General features: G+C 53.8%; 1 protein-coding gene across 1 annotated transcript in view; it reads left to right on the top strand.

The window, feature by feature from the left end:
- The first annotated feature begins 6,231 nt into the window (after positions 1 to 6,231).
- Positions 6,232 to 15,085, top strand: part of LETM1 (leucine zipper and EF-hand containing transmembrane protein 1) — a 52,080-nt gene continuing 43,226 nt past the window's right edge. Inside the window, exon 1 of the mRNA XM_011374690.2 lies at positions 6,232 to 6,262. The gene's annotated coding sequence lies outside the window, so the exon portion shown is untranslated. The remainder of the gene's footprint in view (positions 6,263 to 15,085) is intronic.

Raw genomic sequence — 15,085 nt, 5'->3', positions numbered from 1 at the left:
GGCTTCTGGTGGTGGCCGGCAGTCCCTGGTGTTCTGTGGCTTGTGTCGGCATCACTGCAGTCCCAGGCTCTGTCTTCGCGTGGCCGTCTCCCTGTGTGCCCGTCTGCCTCTGTTTTCTCTAATGACACCAGTCATCGGAGCGGGGCCCACCCGATGACCTCTCTTAACCGGGGTGTCTGCAGAGCCCCCGTTTCCAAATGAGGCCGCATTCACAAGCAGGGAGTTAGGACTTGAGCATATCTCTTGGGGGATACAATTCAACCCACGCCTCTCTCACTAGTTGGACGACCTTGGGCAGGTGTGAGGCCTCTGTGAGTAAAATGTGTCAATGATAACGCAGTACCCTTCCGGGAGCGGCTGCAGGGAAGGCATGGCTGCGTCAGGTCAGAGCCCGCCTCCCCGGGGCTGGTGCTCGCACCTGCCGGGCTGCGCTCGCTCCAGAACGCGCAGAGGACGCCCGGGGGCGTTGGGAGCCGAACGGGGCCAGCGCGGCTGCGGCAGCCAAGCTCGCACGTTCTAGGGGAGGATGTGCAGGCCCCGCCTGGCCGCCGGAGCCGCGGGGTTAGAGACCTGCGCCGCCAGCCCGCCGCAGGCCTCCCGCCTTCCTGGCCCCGCCCCCGAGCCCCGCCCTACACAGTCCCACCCATCGCATTGGCCACGCGCCTCAAAGCCCCGCCCAGCGGCCTCGCCCGGCTGCCGGCTCCCGCGGTTCACCTTCCTGCCTCCCGACTCCACGCCCGGGGTGGGGAGGGCGCGGCCTGGCTCTTCGGTTTGGGGAATTCCTGGGTCCCTCTAAGGGAAGGAAGCGATGCCCGAGAATGGAGGGCAATGGCGAGAAGACGGGCGACCTCCGTTATGTCGCTCCCACACCTCCTGCGGTCCCTGCATCTCCATCCTCCGCAGCGACTGCCCCAGGTGGACGGCCACCCAGGGAGGGCCCGCAGCCACGCGCTCAGGCTTTAGCTAAAGAAACATTATTTTATACTAAAGTAACACTTCTTTTTCTAATTATGAAAATTGCAGGAAATTAAAACCCAGAACAGCAGAAAGGAGAAAATAAAAGTCTCTCCTGAGCCCGTGATGTAAGCACTGGTAACAGCTTGGGGAGCGCTTTGGACCGCTTGGCCATCTGAGTTAGGGACTGATCACAGACAGCAGGAGCGGCCACTCAGAGCCAGCCCAACAGGCAGCCACTCGGGACACGGAACCTGCCCTCTCCTTCCTTCTCCTCCTCGCTCCCAGCCAGAAGGATCCATTTCATTATTTTTATTGCAATAATTTTACATATACAGAAAAGATGCAATGCCAGTATGGAGTCCCCCACACACCTGTTTCCCCTAGAGTCAACACGTTACGTTTCCATGGCAGCTTTGTCAAACTGAGGTACTGCCATTGCGCCCATTACCCTTAATGAAATTTCAGACTTGATCAGAGCGCACCAGTTTTCCCACAGGTGTAGAAGGGTCTCTTAAAAAGCAAAGCCCAGGCTTTTGCTGTGAGCTGTAACAAGCCTGGAGCAGGCCCCCCCTTTGGGTTGGAGGCGGCCTTTACAGACTAAACTGGTTTCAGACGAAATTGGTTACAGATGAAACTGATGAGGCAGCTGTCTTCAGGTGGCAGGAAACAAGAGGTGCAGGACTGTGATCCCCAGTGAGGGGTCGTTTACGAGGTCCGCCTTGACCACCCCGTCTCTATGTGCGGGCAGTGTCCTACCATGGCACAGAGAGATGCAGTCCAACCACGGCATGCTGTGCCAGTGAGCCTAGGGTACAGGGACTCGGCTGGCATCTGTGGGGAGGGCACTGGAAAAGTGTGTAGAAGGGAGTCTAAGATTGCCCCACTGTCCCTGGCCAAGGAGTGGGCTACACATGCTTAGGGTGAGACACCCAGATTTGCCAAAGGACACCTGCCATGGCAGCTCTGGCCCCCTGAACATCCTAGGCACACGGCTGAGATGCGGGATCCATCCCCTGGGAACTGCAGCCCCATCCTAGAGCAAAAAACATTCTCTAGACACATCCAGTTTCCGTTATCTGTTGCTGCATATCATGTTACCCCAGAATTTTGTGGTTCAAACCAACAGTAAACATGATCACATGCAGTCTCGTTGGTCAAGAATTCGAGAATGGCTGAACGGGACAACCTGGCTCGAGGCATCCTGCGGAGTGGCAGACAGGAGGCTGCCATCACCTGAAGGCTTGTCAGGGCCTGTGGTGGGCCAACGGCCTGTCTGCGCCTGTGGTGCTGGTCGCTGGCAGGAGCTTCAGTTCTTCCCCGCGAGGGCCACTCCAGAGGCTGCTCGGGTTTCCTCTTAACGTGGAGGCTGGCTCCCCTCAAAGCTCGGTTCAAAGGGGAGGAAGGCAGGACCACACGGTCTTCAGCAAAGTGACCTTGGAGAGGGCACACTGTCATTTCCAGAGGAGGAGAACAGAATGCAGGGACCCCAGAGCCTGTCGTCTGCGACATAACCAACATGTAATAAAAAGCCACTGGGCACACAAAGAAAAGAGAAAACGTGGCCAGAGGAAAAAGCAGTCAGTGTTTGGCAGCACCCTACATCGAGACAGGTTATACAGCTACAACAATCAGAACCGCTTGCTATCAGCTCAAGTCTAAAGAGAAAGACGGAGCAGCAGACCAGAGTTCCACACGTACATGGCCACTTGATTTAACACAAAAGTGCCACTGTGATCCAATGATAAGTTTGAGTTGTTTTAAGCCACTACGTTTGTGAGAATGTGTTGCAGAAGCAAAATGCCTTTTTCCATGTGAAGTAACATATTCATAAGTTCCTGAATTAGGATAGGACATGGGACATCTTTGGGGGCTATTATTCTGCCTGCTAAAGCAGGAGAAAGATGTTCTTTTCAATAAATGATGCTGGATCTATTTTGTACTCATAGGGTAAAAGTCACCCTTGACACAATATACAAAACGAACTCTAGTTCCAGACGATCATAAGCCTAAACGTGAAAGAACAGTTACGTTTACAGAATAAAACCTAAGAGAATGTCTTCATGACCTTGGGTAGCAAAGATTTCTTCAGTCATAAAAAGCACTCATCATAATAGAGATTAAATCATTAAAATTAAGAAAATTCACCGGAAGACACCATAAGAGTTGAAAAGGCAATCCACCGAATGGGAGAAAATGCTTGCAATACATATATCTAAGGACCCATATCTAGAATATACAAAGAAAAAGGCAGATGGCCCGATGGACACTTCACAAAAGAGGAGATCCAAACAAATGGTCAAGAGCATATGAAAAAGCGCCTCGAAATTCTTAGTCAGGAAAGGGATGCCAAATGAACCACGACACACCCCACACCTTCCAGAATGATCACAATCACATCGACCACAAAACCAAGGATTGATGGGGAGCTGGGGGCCCTGCATCCCGCTGCTCTGCTGCTGATGGGGCAGGCTGGTAGAAGCACTCTGGAAAAGCATTTGTCAGTATCTGCTGGCGTTGAACGTGACCACTGATGGGCAATTCTCCTCCTACAAAGGCAACAAAAGCCACGTGCAGGAATGTTAACAGCAATTGCCGGAAATTCAACCGACCAGAGCACTGACAAACACATAGTGGGATGTTGCACAGCAATGACCAACATTGATGAGTTTGACAGGCATAATGTTAGGATACGGTAGCCACATTTTTTTAAAAAGTGTACACTATTTGATTCCATTTATATAGTGGAAAACGAGGCAAATGCGATTTTTGGCCATAGAAGCCAGAGCAGAGGCGATCTCTGAGAAGGAGTGATGTCGGAGGGGCCAGGAGGAAGCTTCACAGAGCTGGCAGCCTTCTGCTGTGGTTGGCGTGGGACTGCCTGGGCGTGTGCATAATGGAAAAATACTTCGACGAAACGCGGAGGACTTGGACCTGTCACTCCACTTTAATACAGTGAAGGAAAAACTTTTCATTATAAAGGTTTACAAAAATATACATTTGACCAAGCAATCCAGCCTCTTGGGACGTGACCTTGAATCTACTGTGCTCAAGTTCAGCTTCATATGCAGAAATTCATTCAAACAGCAATGGCTGAGAAGGGTTTTCTCAGTCATGTCAAACAAGCCCGAGTGTGGCCGTCCAGGCCCGCTTCCTTCTATTCCATTGTCCACAGTGCTTGGCGGACAGAAGGAAGCCAAAGGGTCAAGAGGCCACCTTTAATTTAAAAACCTTTCCCCTGAAGTCCCAAGTTCTGGCTTCAAGGGAGGCTGGCAAACTGCATTTTCCAGTAACCCCAGGGTTCTGTTACGAAGGCGAGACTAGGTGTTGCTGTAGGGATCCAGTAAGCTCAACCTCATTTCCGCAGACACCATTCTTGGGTTCCCAGGGCCCAAATGCACGTCCCTCCCATATCCCAGCCCAGGCCACTACCTCGATTGTTCCAACGGGGCTACCGGAGGCTGCAGGCTGCACCTGATCCTCCTCCAGCGTGTGCCTGGTTAAGGCTGCTTCCCGCTGCAGGAAGGCACATCTACCCACACGGTTCAAAGGCATCCTGGCCCCTCTCTCCTGAGGACTTTGCCTTCTGGCTTCACCTCAGGCTCTTCTTCTGGGCTCACGCCTTAGCCCTTACCGAGGCCAATAAGTACCAGCCAGCCCCCGCCCCCTCATGAGCATCCCCCTCTTACCAGCTTGCCTGCTCTGGTACCCGACTCCAAAGCCCATTCGGGTCCAGCAGTCCCCTAGGCCAGGGGTCCCGCCACCTTCCACTGTCCTGAGCTGCCTCTGCACCCTCCTCCCTTCCTCTCTTTCCGGTTTACACTTCCTAGTCAGGTCCTACAGTCGCCGTCCTGCACCAGCTTTCCGGCACTGTCCCTCCCTCCTTTCGCCACTCTTTCGGGCAGAAACCAACCTTATCAAATCCGACTCCACCCGCCGTGCACCCGAGCGCGGCCGAAGTACAGCTCAGAGCCCTGCCAAGTCTTCCTTTGGTACCCGGCCCCCCCAACCTGGCTCCTAACCCAATCCCTAAGCCAATTCCGATTCTCTAAGCCCGTCTCTAACCCGACCCTCTAACTGGATTTCCTAACTTCCCTTAGCCTCACTTCTAACCCAATTCTCTCCCTCCCTGAGGCGCTCCTGCTGCTGGGACATCCTGCCCTGCATCTAGTATTGTGGCTCGTGTAAATGCGGAGAGGTTACGGAAGATTATGCACGATTTGTGGAGCACGGAAAAGAGGAAAACAGGACCCCCCCCCAAAAAAAAACAGAGAAAGAAAAAGACAAAGAGTCCATGATATTGAAACAAACAGGCTGTGTCGTGAGTCTGCGCATGGGGCTGCCGCCCGGAGATGCAGGGCGGGAAGATGGCCACTCCTTTGGCGTTAGGGTATGGTGGAAAGCTGGTGGGATGCCTTTTTTTTACTTGTTTGTTTACATTTATTTTTATAAACTTGAAATGGCTACTACCAGCACATGTTCTTTGGATAACCGGAAAACCCAAGAAGGGTATAGAGTGTTGAAAAATGAATTTCTCTAAAACTCCACCCAGTCTGGGCTGCAGAGAGCGTCACAGATGGTACTCAGAAGCCCCTGCCCCTCTGTGGAGACCGTGGTTTTCGCTTCTCCGGGCTGGGTCAGGGGTGAGTCATCCCAAGGGCAGGTGAGCAGTATCTACCTTTCTTCACCCCTGGGGTCTCCCGCAACACAGAGAGGGGAGGCGGCTTCCCTCCCCCCGCCCAGCCCATGTCCTTCGAAGTCCTTCAGACAGGCACTCGCGTCCATCCATCGGTCACTGCCTCCTGTTTGGCCCTGTCTCGGGCCAGCTGGGACCCTGCAGCACCGTCAGGAACCAGCTCGGTTCTCGCGTGCCGGCTCTGCGGGGCCTCCCTCCCTGCCCTCCATGGCTTTCGGACAGCGCCCTCGGGAGCTCCGGACCAACGTCAGCTCCTAGCACTAGGACGCGCATACTCCTACACTCTGGGTGTTAAGATGCCAGTCTTGACTGGCTCTGAGTGCCCGTCCGTCCACCTGGCTCAGGCCTGACCTTGGGGGGAGGGGCGTGGCCAGGGAGGGCGCGGCTTCACGGTTTGCGGCCGCAGAGGCGCGTTTCCGGTTTCTGCGGGCTGAGATTGACTGCATCAGCGTCCAGGGCCCACACAGGCACTTCATGGCATGTCCAGCATGCTCTGCACTAACCGGCGCCACCTCCTCACACGTGGGATGGGGACGCCAGGCCCACCTCCGGCCCGCGCCTGGCAGTTTTGGTTCAGGAAAACCTCCGCAGGCAGGCTACTTCTTCCAGAAGGTGAAGGCTGAGTGCTGGGGACGCCTCCTGGGGGAGACGTGCCATTCAACCAGCCTGGGAACCCCGGGGAGCCTGCTGGGATCAGAGTGCCACACTCGTGCACCTCTGAGAACAGATGTGCGCTGAGTGTGCACCGCGGGCCCCTCGCCATGTGGTACCCTGGGATTACATCAGTGAACAAGGCGGACCGGCGGATGGGCGAGCACGGAACCAGCTTCCAGGCAGAGGGCGCGAGAGAAGCAGAGGCTGGGGGGTGGGGGTGGGAAGCAGCGCGGCGAGTCCCGGGGAAGGAGCCAATGGGCTGGGGGGTGCAGGCTGGAGGGGATGACTTGCGGGGGAAGAACGGGTTCCGCTGGCCCCAGGCGCCTCGGGTCCCCACATTACCCCCAGCCTGCTCTCCCTGCGTGACCTCGTCAATCCGCCCGCGACCGGTGCGAACGGGACCTCAGATTAGGGAAAGGGACGGTGGGGCTCAAAGGTCACGCCGCGGGTCTCGCGCTCCCAGGCCAGAAGCAGGCGCTTAGCTCAACCGGCCGGATCCGCGGGCTCCGCTGGCACTGGCGGGAATGCTGGAGGCCCCAGCGCGGGACTGGTGCGGGGTGGTGGGGGGCAGGTGTGAGACATGCATTCACCCGTCCAGTGCCAAAGAATGGACATGGGGACACGGGGACACGAGGTTCGGCCAAGCGAGGCTTTAACAACAGTCTCGCGCGACACGGCGTCTGATGGACAGGCACCCCCAGAGCGCTTACGGCAATTTATTCCCTGGTGCTCAAGCCCCTCCCCCGGTTCCTCACTGGCTGAGCTCTATGGGGTGTACATCTTCCCAAGTTGCGTTATTCCCTAATGAAGCATCCATTGTCCCCGCCCCTCTCTTTATTGACTGACTTAGGTTTTGATAGGTCAGGCTGAGGATAAGCCTGTGAACAAGGCCCGCCAAATGTCCTGAGGAGGGAGAACCAGGAAGTAGAGGACAAAGGGCTGGTGACCAGCCGTCATCTTGAGAAGTCAAGGCTCACGTAGACATTTTATTCAAGGGTGACATGTTTCTAGGTTTAGTTTGTTCACGGCCCGTTGGGGACCGTGCACTTTCTGAGGCTGCCACACCTGTAAGCTAGTTAAGTGACTATTCTTGGAAAAGAATCACTTAGGTCATTTTCTTACAAATTCCCTCCTCGATTTTTTGAGTTCCTGATTCCATTTTCATTGTTCTGGTATTTTTGGTTCTTTTCAAATCGTCGTAGTATTTGTTGGCTTTCTTCATCATAGTCTGAGGTTATTTGGGGTGTACGTCATGGGCATTCATTTATTAATTGTGGCTTCTATGAGCCTCTGCCTCGGGCCTCTGACACAAGGAATAATGCAGCACCGTACTGCTGTTAAAATTCCAGCTACAGTTATAAGGGAGGTTAGGACTGACGTCATCATCCCTTTCCATTTTCCAAACTATCCCTCTAACCAATCGGCGACTGTGTACCTGCCAGTTTGCTTGCCAATGTCGTAAGCCCCTGTAATGCCTTAGCAAGGGTCTCATCTCAGTGTTGTTGGAAATAAAGGTACAACATATCCTGCCTAGCATGACATAATTTCCCCCTTTTTCTTCCAGAATTGTATCTAATGCGATTCGTTTTTCCCAAACCATGCGCCTAGTAGCATCTAATTGGCTAGCTACCTTGGAGGGCATCCCTGGTATAATTAATGAACCTTTGTTGATTATCGTAAATATCAATGACCCAGTCCACATTCCTGGTAATGGCAGACCGCCAGGAGAGTGCCGATCCAAATCCTGGGGCTGTTGGCTTCGTAGCCTCGAACTCACCGGGACTCCCCTCCGGCCTCCTATCGAGTCTATACGTAGAGTCAAACGACCCTTCTAGGGCCCTTCGCTTTCGGTGGGCGCTGTTATTCTTAGCTGAGTGATGGGATGCCAAGGAGAATGGAATTGCTGCCTGGCCCGAAGCTCGAGTTCCAGTCCAGTCGGATGGCACCAGATTACGCAGGTTCCTCTTTCCACGGTGTCACTTAACGTCTGCTCGGAGGAGGCGTAGGTTGGAAGAACTGTGACTTGGCTTACCGGAGACATTTAGGATGTGGGCACAAGCGGACAGGTCTCCTACAGGCTTACTGAATTCTTCCCCCTGCCTGGAGAGGCAAGAGGAGCGATTCGTGGTCCCCGCGGAGAAGGGGTCGCTCTTGGATCCGACCTTTGCAGTGCGGGCACGATCAGTGACAGGCTCCCGCGTCCCATTGCCCCACGCATCCCCGTCTTGGTACAGAGCCAGCACACGGGTCATTGCTGTTGGCTCTGTATCCCAGCCGCGAGGGAACGGGACCACCTGTGCCTGTGGCCTCCGGCAGCACGTGCACGGCAATCACTTTTATTCAGTGCCTGCACAGAGAATTTAACCCCTTCTACCCATTTCCGGTCTCAATCTCCAGAGTCTGCCTCAAATCTTTTACTTCGATGTTGTCACCCTTTTGGGGTCATTACTGGGAAGACTGTGTTGTTCTTTGGAATCTGAGGTTGGCACGGGAGTACTTACGGTGTCGTTTTCAAATAGGCTGAGAGCAAATCGCCCTACGGGACCTCGTCCTGTAATATCCGCTCCCAGCCCGGAAACTCGGGATGCCACCCTAGGTTCCTGACCTAGTGTGGTTGGGTCGTTAATAGAAGTACGGGGTTACACTTTGGGTTCTGGCAGGTGTTTGGTGGGATGCCCTTAGATAAATGTATTTTATCTTATAAAGGCCTCCATCTTGGGGTGACCCATCCCATGTTTACTGTCCATCCCTTCCACGGGTCCGCCATACATCACCCCAGCTGTGGCAGGGACTGGTCTCATGGTAGCTATTGTCCGGTTTTGGACAGAAGTATTTATCCACCTGTGACAGTTGCCTCTGATTCTCTAAATTACCACAGGAGAGGACCTGACATGCATCGAAGTGGATGGCTTGGGGTGTTGAGGTCTTTGTTATATTCATCATTAATTGGACAGGGTATCCGAGCATCCCTCGGTAAGGTCCTCGGCTACCTTTTGCCCCATTTATAATCATCCATGCTAGCACCTAAATTCAAATCCAGCCCTCGTTTCCTATGAGACTTTCCTTAAAGTTCCCGTAAAGATCCTCGCGGGGACCTGCACGCTTCCCATCGATCTTCATCGTCCTCCCGTCCTGGCCGCTCGACCTGGGTGTCGTGAGCCCGCCCGTTCTCTGCAGTTCGGACGGCAGTGTCGGTGGCAAGGCGCACTTGGTGTGGACCTTCCCAGTTTGGCCGAAGTTTGTCTCCTTCCCAGGACTTGCTTAGCACCAGGTCACCAGGACAGAAGAGATGGACGGCGAATTCAAGAGGCGGGAGCTGAGCGAGGAGTCCTTTGAGCCTGAGGGCAGACAGTGGAGGCCATGGCCCGTGTACAGTTCCTGAGAGACTGGTCTTTAGTTTCTATGGTGGGGAGGTCAGCGGTCCTACCTGAGTACGGGAGACGCGGGGTAACCCGTAAGGAGGCAGGCCCACGTTTCCGAGGGGCTGTCCTACTCCTGAGACACTCTGTGCAGGGTGACTTGGCTTCTGACACCAGTTAGGTGGGATGTTTTTAAGTGTCCTACTCATTCTCTCTACTTTCCTAGAGGAAGGAGGCTGCCAGGGAGTATGAAAATCCCATCGAATCTGTAAGCTTCTCGTTAGTCCCTGTGACACCTTAGAGGTAAAAGGACTCCCATTACCCCTGAGTCTACATTTTCCACTAAACCAAATCTAGGTTCAATTTGTTCTAGAACTGCCTCGATAACGGAGCCCGCCATCGGCGCCGTGAGCGGGAAGACCCGCCCAGCCAGGTGGTCTGCTGTTACTAGCGGGTAGTTCCGTCTCTCCGTTTTAGCATTTCTGTGAGTGACATCTGCCTAGACGCTCTGGAATGATCTTAACCCCGGGGCTCTCCCTCCTGGCTCTGATTTTTAAATCACCTTTTTATTCATCCTTCGGCAAGTCACGTGGCTTCTACACATTTGCTTAGCGACGGTGCAGATACCTCTGCACCTATGGATTTTCAGTGGGGTATCACGCGTAGCCTGTGACCCCCATGGCTTCCCGAGTCATGCAGTCATTAATTCTCTCATCGTAGGTCTGCTGGCAATTCCTCTCCTGTACGGAAGGAACCATCGTCCATTCTCGTTTTGGACGGCCCCCCGTTTGTTCAACTCTTCCCTTCCTTCCTTTGTAAATCAAGGCCTTGGTACTGCCTCAGGGATGTCAGGGGTAAGACTTAAGAGCTTGACGTCTTTTTCTAAAGCAGCCCTTCTTGCCGCGTCGTCTGCCATATTATTTCTTGTAGCTTCTGAGGTGCTCCCTTTTTGATGGCTGCTCACATGTACTACGGCTATCTCAGCAGATTTTCCCAAATGTGTTTAGAGTCAGCGCAGATGGCGCCCTCTTGGTCTGCAGGGAGTTTTGGAGCCTGGGCGAGGGCAAGTATTCACGAGTTTCTGCAGCCCAATCGTTGGGCCACCTGTCCTGTTTAGATACGGATCTTTGGTCACCATCAACAACCGTAAAGCCATGTGTCTTTTCCCTTCTATCACCCGGGACGACCCATCGACAAACAGTCCACGTGCATTCCGTAATGGGACTTCCGCAAGGTCTGGCCTGACCTCAGTTTGCTAATCCGTGACGTGTAGGCAGTTATCTGACGCCTCTCACCTTTCCACGGAAACTTGGCTGGGTGCAAGCAAGCACCTGTCGTCAGGACCCGGCCATCCTTCTCTCGTAGGCTAGCCCCATATTTCAGAATCTGGGAGTCAGTGAGCCATCGTCCCGCCTTCCGAGTATGGCCCTAACCTGGCAGGGAGTACTACCTATCAGGGCTCCTCCAAAGGTTAGTTTTCTGCCTCTTCTACCAATGGAGCTGTGGCCGCTACAGCTTGGACACTCTCCGGCCATTCCCGGGAGACAGGGTCGAGGAGCTTGGAGATAAAAGCAACAGGTTGCTTTTCTGCTCCTCTAAGTTTGAGTTGGGGCTTTTAGTAACAGTGGGGCTACTTCTTGGTCTGCTGTTACAAACAGAACAGCTTCTCTGGGGACGGAAGGGCCAGGACCGGAGCTGGAACAGGGCCTGCTCGAGGCCTTCCAGAGCTTGTTCCTCCTCGGGAGACCACTGCAGGGGGCAGGCGCTCCGTCTAACAGCTTTCAGTGTAGGGCTTCTGCTTTCTGGGCATGGGATTCAATCCACACCCGGCCATAGCCCGTGGGTCCTGAAAACTTTCTGAGTTCCTTTTCACTTTTTGGCGGGATTAAATTTATTATGCCAGTTATTCTCTCTGGGTTTATTCTCTGCCTTCACTAATCAAGTATCCTAAAGATTTAACCTCTTTTTTCTACAAACTGGAGTTTATTTTGGGAGACCCGTAAGCCCTTTTGTCCCAGAAAGTTAAATAAACTAATTGTGGCATCTGAGACCTCATTTTTTCCTTCCCCAGAAATTAGCAAATCATCTACATATTGTAAAAACTGAGTGCCCACTATGGGTTGAAATTCTTCCAGGATTGTCTCTAAGATCTGACCGAATAAGTCTGGGGCTTCGATGAATGCTGTGGCCGCACCGTCCAGCGGTGCCGTCGCTTCCTCCCATTTGTGGGATTTTCTCATTCGAAGGCAGAGAGGTCTCAACAGTCAGGATCTAGGGCGCGTGCCCAGAATGCATCCTTTAAGTCCGCCACACTAACCCAGCTATGCTCAGGAGGAATCTTACTGAGAAGGGTGTAAGGATTAGGGGCCACAGGATACTGGGCTAGAACTTGGTCAATAGCCTGCACGTCTTGCACTACCCTGTAGGACCCATCCGACTTCCTGACTGGGTGTGGTGACAGACAAGTTTCCGGCAAGCTGTCCCTAGTGAGGTCCTCGTTTACAGGCTGGAGGCCCTTTTTGCCTTCGATGGGAATGGGATACCGTCTTCTACAGATTATCTCACCTGGCTAACTTTGATCTATGAGTTACTTTCCGTCCCTCTATTACCTTCTTTGGCTCATACCAGAGGGTCTGTTGTTCTCTCTTCTTCCTGTTAGGAAGGCCATTACCACTCTAATTTGTCCCTCCTTGATCCTCAGTCCTAGGCCAGGTTTTATGGTTAAGTCCCATCCTAGGAGATTAATTCCTGCCTCAGGTCCGTGTAAAAATAACCTCTCCACGGTTTCTGATTCAGATTTAATCTTCATAGTGTTAAAAACAGGAACTTGGGAATCCCTCCCCTTTAACCCCTGGCACTAACAATTTTTCTTTGAGTAATTCTGTGCCGAGGCTGGAAAATGAGGGAGGAACGAACTGCTTCTCTGTCAATTAGAAATGTTCTCCCTTCTTCCTTAGGTTTCACCCTAAGTTTATCAAGGGTTCCTGGTGGGACCTTGTCAAAGGGAACCCCAGAACCCCCCAATCCTCGTCAAAAGTCATGAGAGGGGTCCTTTTTTCTTCCTTCTTCCATCCAGGGCAATCTCTTTAAAAATGGCCAGCCTTCCCAAGTTTATAGGCCCCGTTGTTAGCTTGGGACTTTTCTCTGTGGGGACCCCTTTGGTCCCTCGACTGGAATCCAGGGTTCTTTTGTCCCCGATGAGGGGGGTTTGAATCCAGGTTCTTCCTGACTACTCTTTTTCCTGCGGATACTATGATTTTTGCTTCTCTTCCTCCTTTGCAAACACCTTTTGGGCCTGAGAAGTTCCTCAATTGGTTTTTCACTCCAACCGCGTAATTTCTGTAACTTAGTAATATCAGGCCAGCTTTTAGTTACAAAATTAACTTCGAAGAGACCGTGTCCTGTAGGGTCTTCCGGGTCTAACGCGGAGTGCTTCCTCATCTGGTCTCTGGGCCTCTGCGGAAAGGCAGAGGGAGTTTCCTTTTTCTTAAGGAATCTCAAAGGCCGTGGAAACGTTCTGGGACCTCGGGTGGATTTCTTAATTCCTTTAATTATTAACTCTCTGAGGTCTTGCATTTGGGCCTTATCTCTGGGATCATTATTGTCCCATTTGGGGTCCAAATTTGGGAACGTTTGTTCTGTGGGTAGGACCACCTGTCCGGGAGGGTGTCGTCCCTCCCAGAGGGACGTAGCTGTCCTCATTTTCATTTCCTCAACCCTGTAAGGAGGTTGTTTCTTATACATATCACCTCGACCTGAGTGTCATTCCTAGCTGGGCTCTAAGAATTGGTCGAGTTGGTCTGCCAGACTGAGGGGGTCTTCTAATAATTTCATTTCTCTTAAAATTTCTAACTTCAGTACTCGTGAGGGGGACAGTCACAAATCCGATCTCTCCTTGCCCCACGGGGATTCCCTAAGGAGCAACATTTTGGAGGTTTCTGCAGGAGCTCCTGAGGGAAGACTTTCCAGGTCTTTCTTGCACTGTTCTAATTCCTCCCTTAGGTGAGGGTATGGATTCACCGGGGCGGACGGCTGTGCGACCTGAGCATTCAGCCTGCCTAGGGCCCTCCGGTCTCCCAATCTGTGAGGTATGAGGAGGAGGAAGGCAGGACAGGGGGACCCCAGATTCTTGCTTGGGGTTTTCGCCCTGGGTTTTAAGAGGGAACATGGGAGTTGTTCCTGGTAACCAACAAAGGGCATAATCTTTTCCCTCCTTGGCGATGAAGATTTATCATTAACATAGAGGTCGGGGCCCGGACGGACCCAGTCCCTATCTGGGCCAAATTGAGGCCAACGTCTAAAGGTTTACAAATCGGTTCCTTAGTCCAAATAAAATGACAGTACTTAATCGTTTGATTTCTCCTTGCTCTTTGTTCGGGAATTCTTTCCCTGTACTTAACATTCCTCCTGATGAACAATCTGAGGGAATGTTCGAGGACCTTCTTTATTTCCTCCCTTCTTCGGTTCCCCATCCCATTTTCGCTTTAGGCACTCGCCTCGTATCTGGATGCGTCTGTCACACGCACTCAACCTCGGGAGATGCCCGACCGCCCAGGCTGTCCTCTTCCTACCGTGGCTGCGCGCGGGGCTGCCGGGGGCCGTGCTGCCGGCTCCTCCTTCGCCAGCGTCGCTCCCGCCGTCCTCAGAATAACCGTCGCGGGCAAATCTGCGGCCCTGCAAGGGGCCGGGGCACCCAGACAGGGCAGGCCACCCGCCATCGGGTGGGTCGCGTCTCCCCCTCGATCGGGGTTCGTTCCCGCAGTCGCAGGGATCCCGGACGAGCCCCCAATTTGAGAGCCATGCATTCTAATGCCAAAGAATGGACACGGGGACACGGGGACACGAGGTACGGCGAAGCGAGGCTCTATGGGCGGTCGCGCAGGCCTGGCAGGCACCCCCAGAGCGTGCACAGCGAGCGACGCGCCCCCCGTGCGCAAGCCCCGCGCCGGCTCCTCAGCGGCCGAGCACGGTGGGGTGTACGGGTCCCCGCGTTCCGTCCTTCCCTGCCGAGGCACCCACTGTCCCCGCCCCTCTCTTCGTTGGCCAACAGGTTTCGATGGCCCCGCGGGCTCAGGATCAGCCCGTGAAGCAGCCCGCCAAGCGTCCTGAGGCGGGAGAAGCAGGAAGGGAAGCGGACAAAGGGCTGGTGACCAGCCACCATATCGGGAAGCCGGGGCTCACGGAGACATTTTATCCCCCCGGGGTGGCATGTCTCTAGGTTTAGTTCGTTCAGGGGCCGTCCGCGACCGTGCACTTTCTGGGGCCGCCACACCTGCAAGCTAGTTAAGCGACCGTTCTTGGAAACGAGTCACTTAGGGCATTTTCTACAGCGGCCAGGGCAGAACCCAGGGCGGCGGACGGGCCAGCGGGGCCGGCCCTCGGCTCGCCGCGCTGGACCCGAGGACCTGGGACGCGGCCGGCC

This window comes from Pteropus vampyrus, unplaced genomic scaffold (genome assembly GCF_000151845.1).
Source record: "Pteropus vampyrus isolate Shadow unplaced genomic scaffold, Pvam_2.0 Scaffold253, whole genome shotgun sequence".
In the NCBI taxonomy this organism is placed as follows: Eukaryota; Metazoa; Chordata; class Mammalia; order Chiroptera; family Pteropodidae; genus Pteropus; species Pteropus vampyrus.
This window is presented reverse-complemented; position numbering and strand designations above follow the sequence as displayed.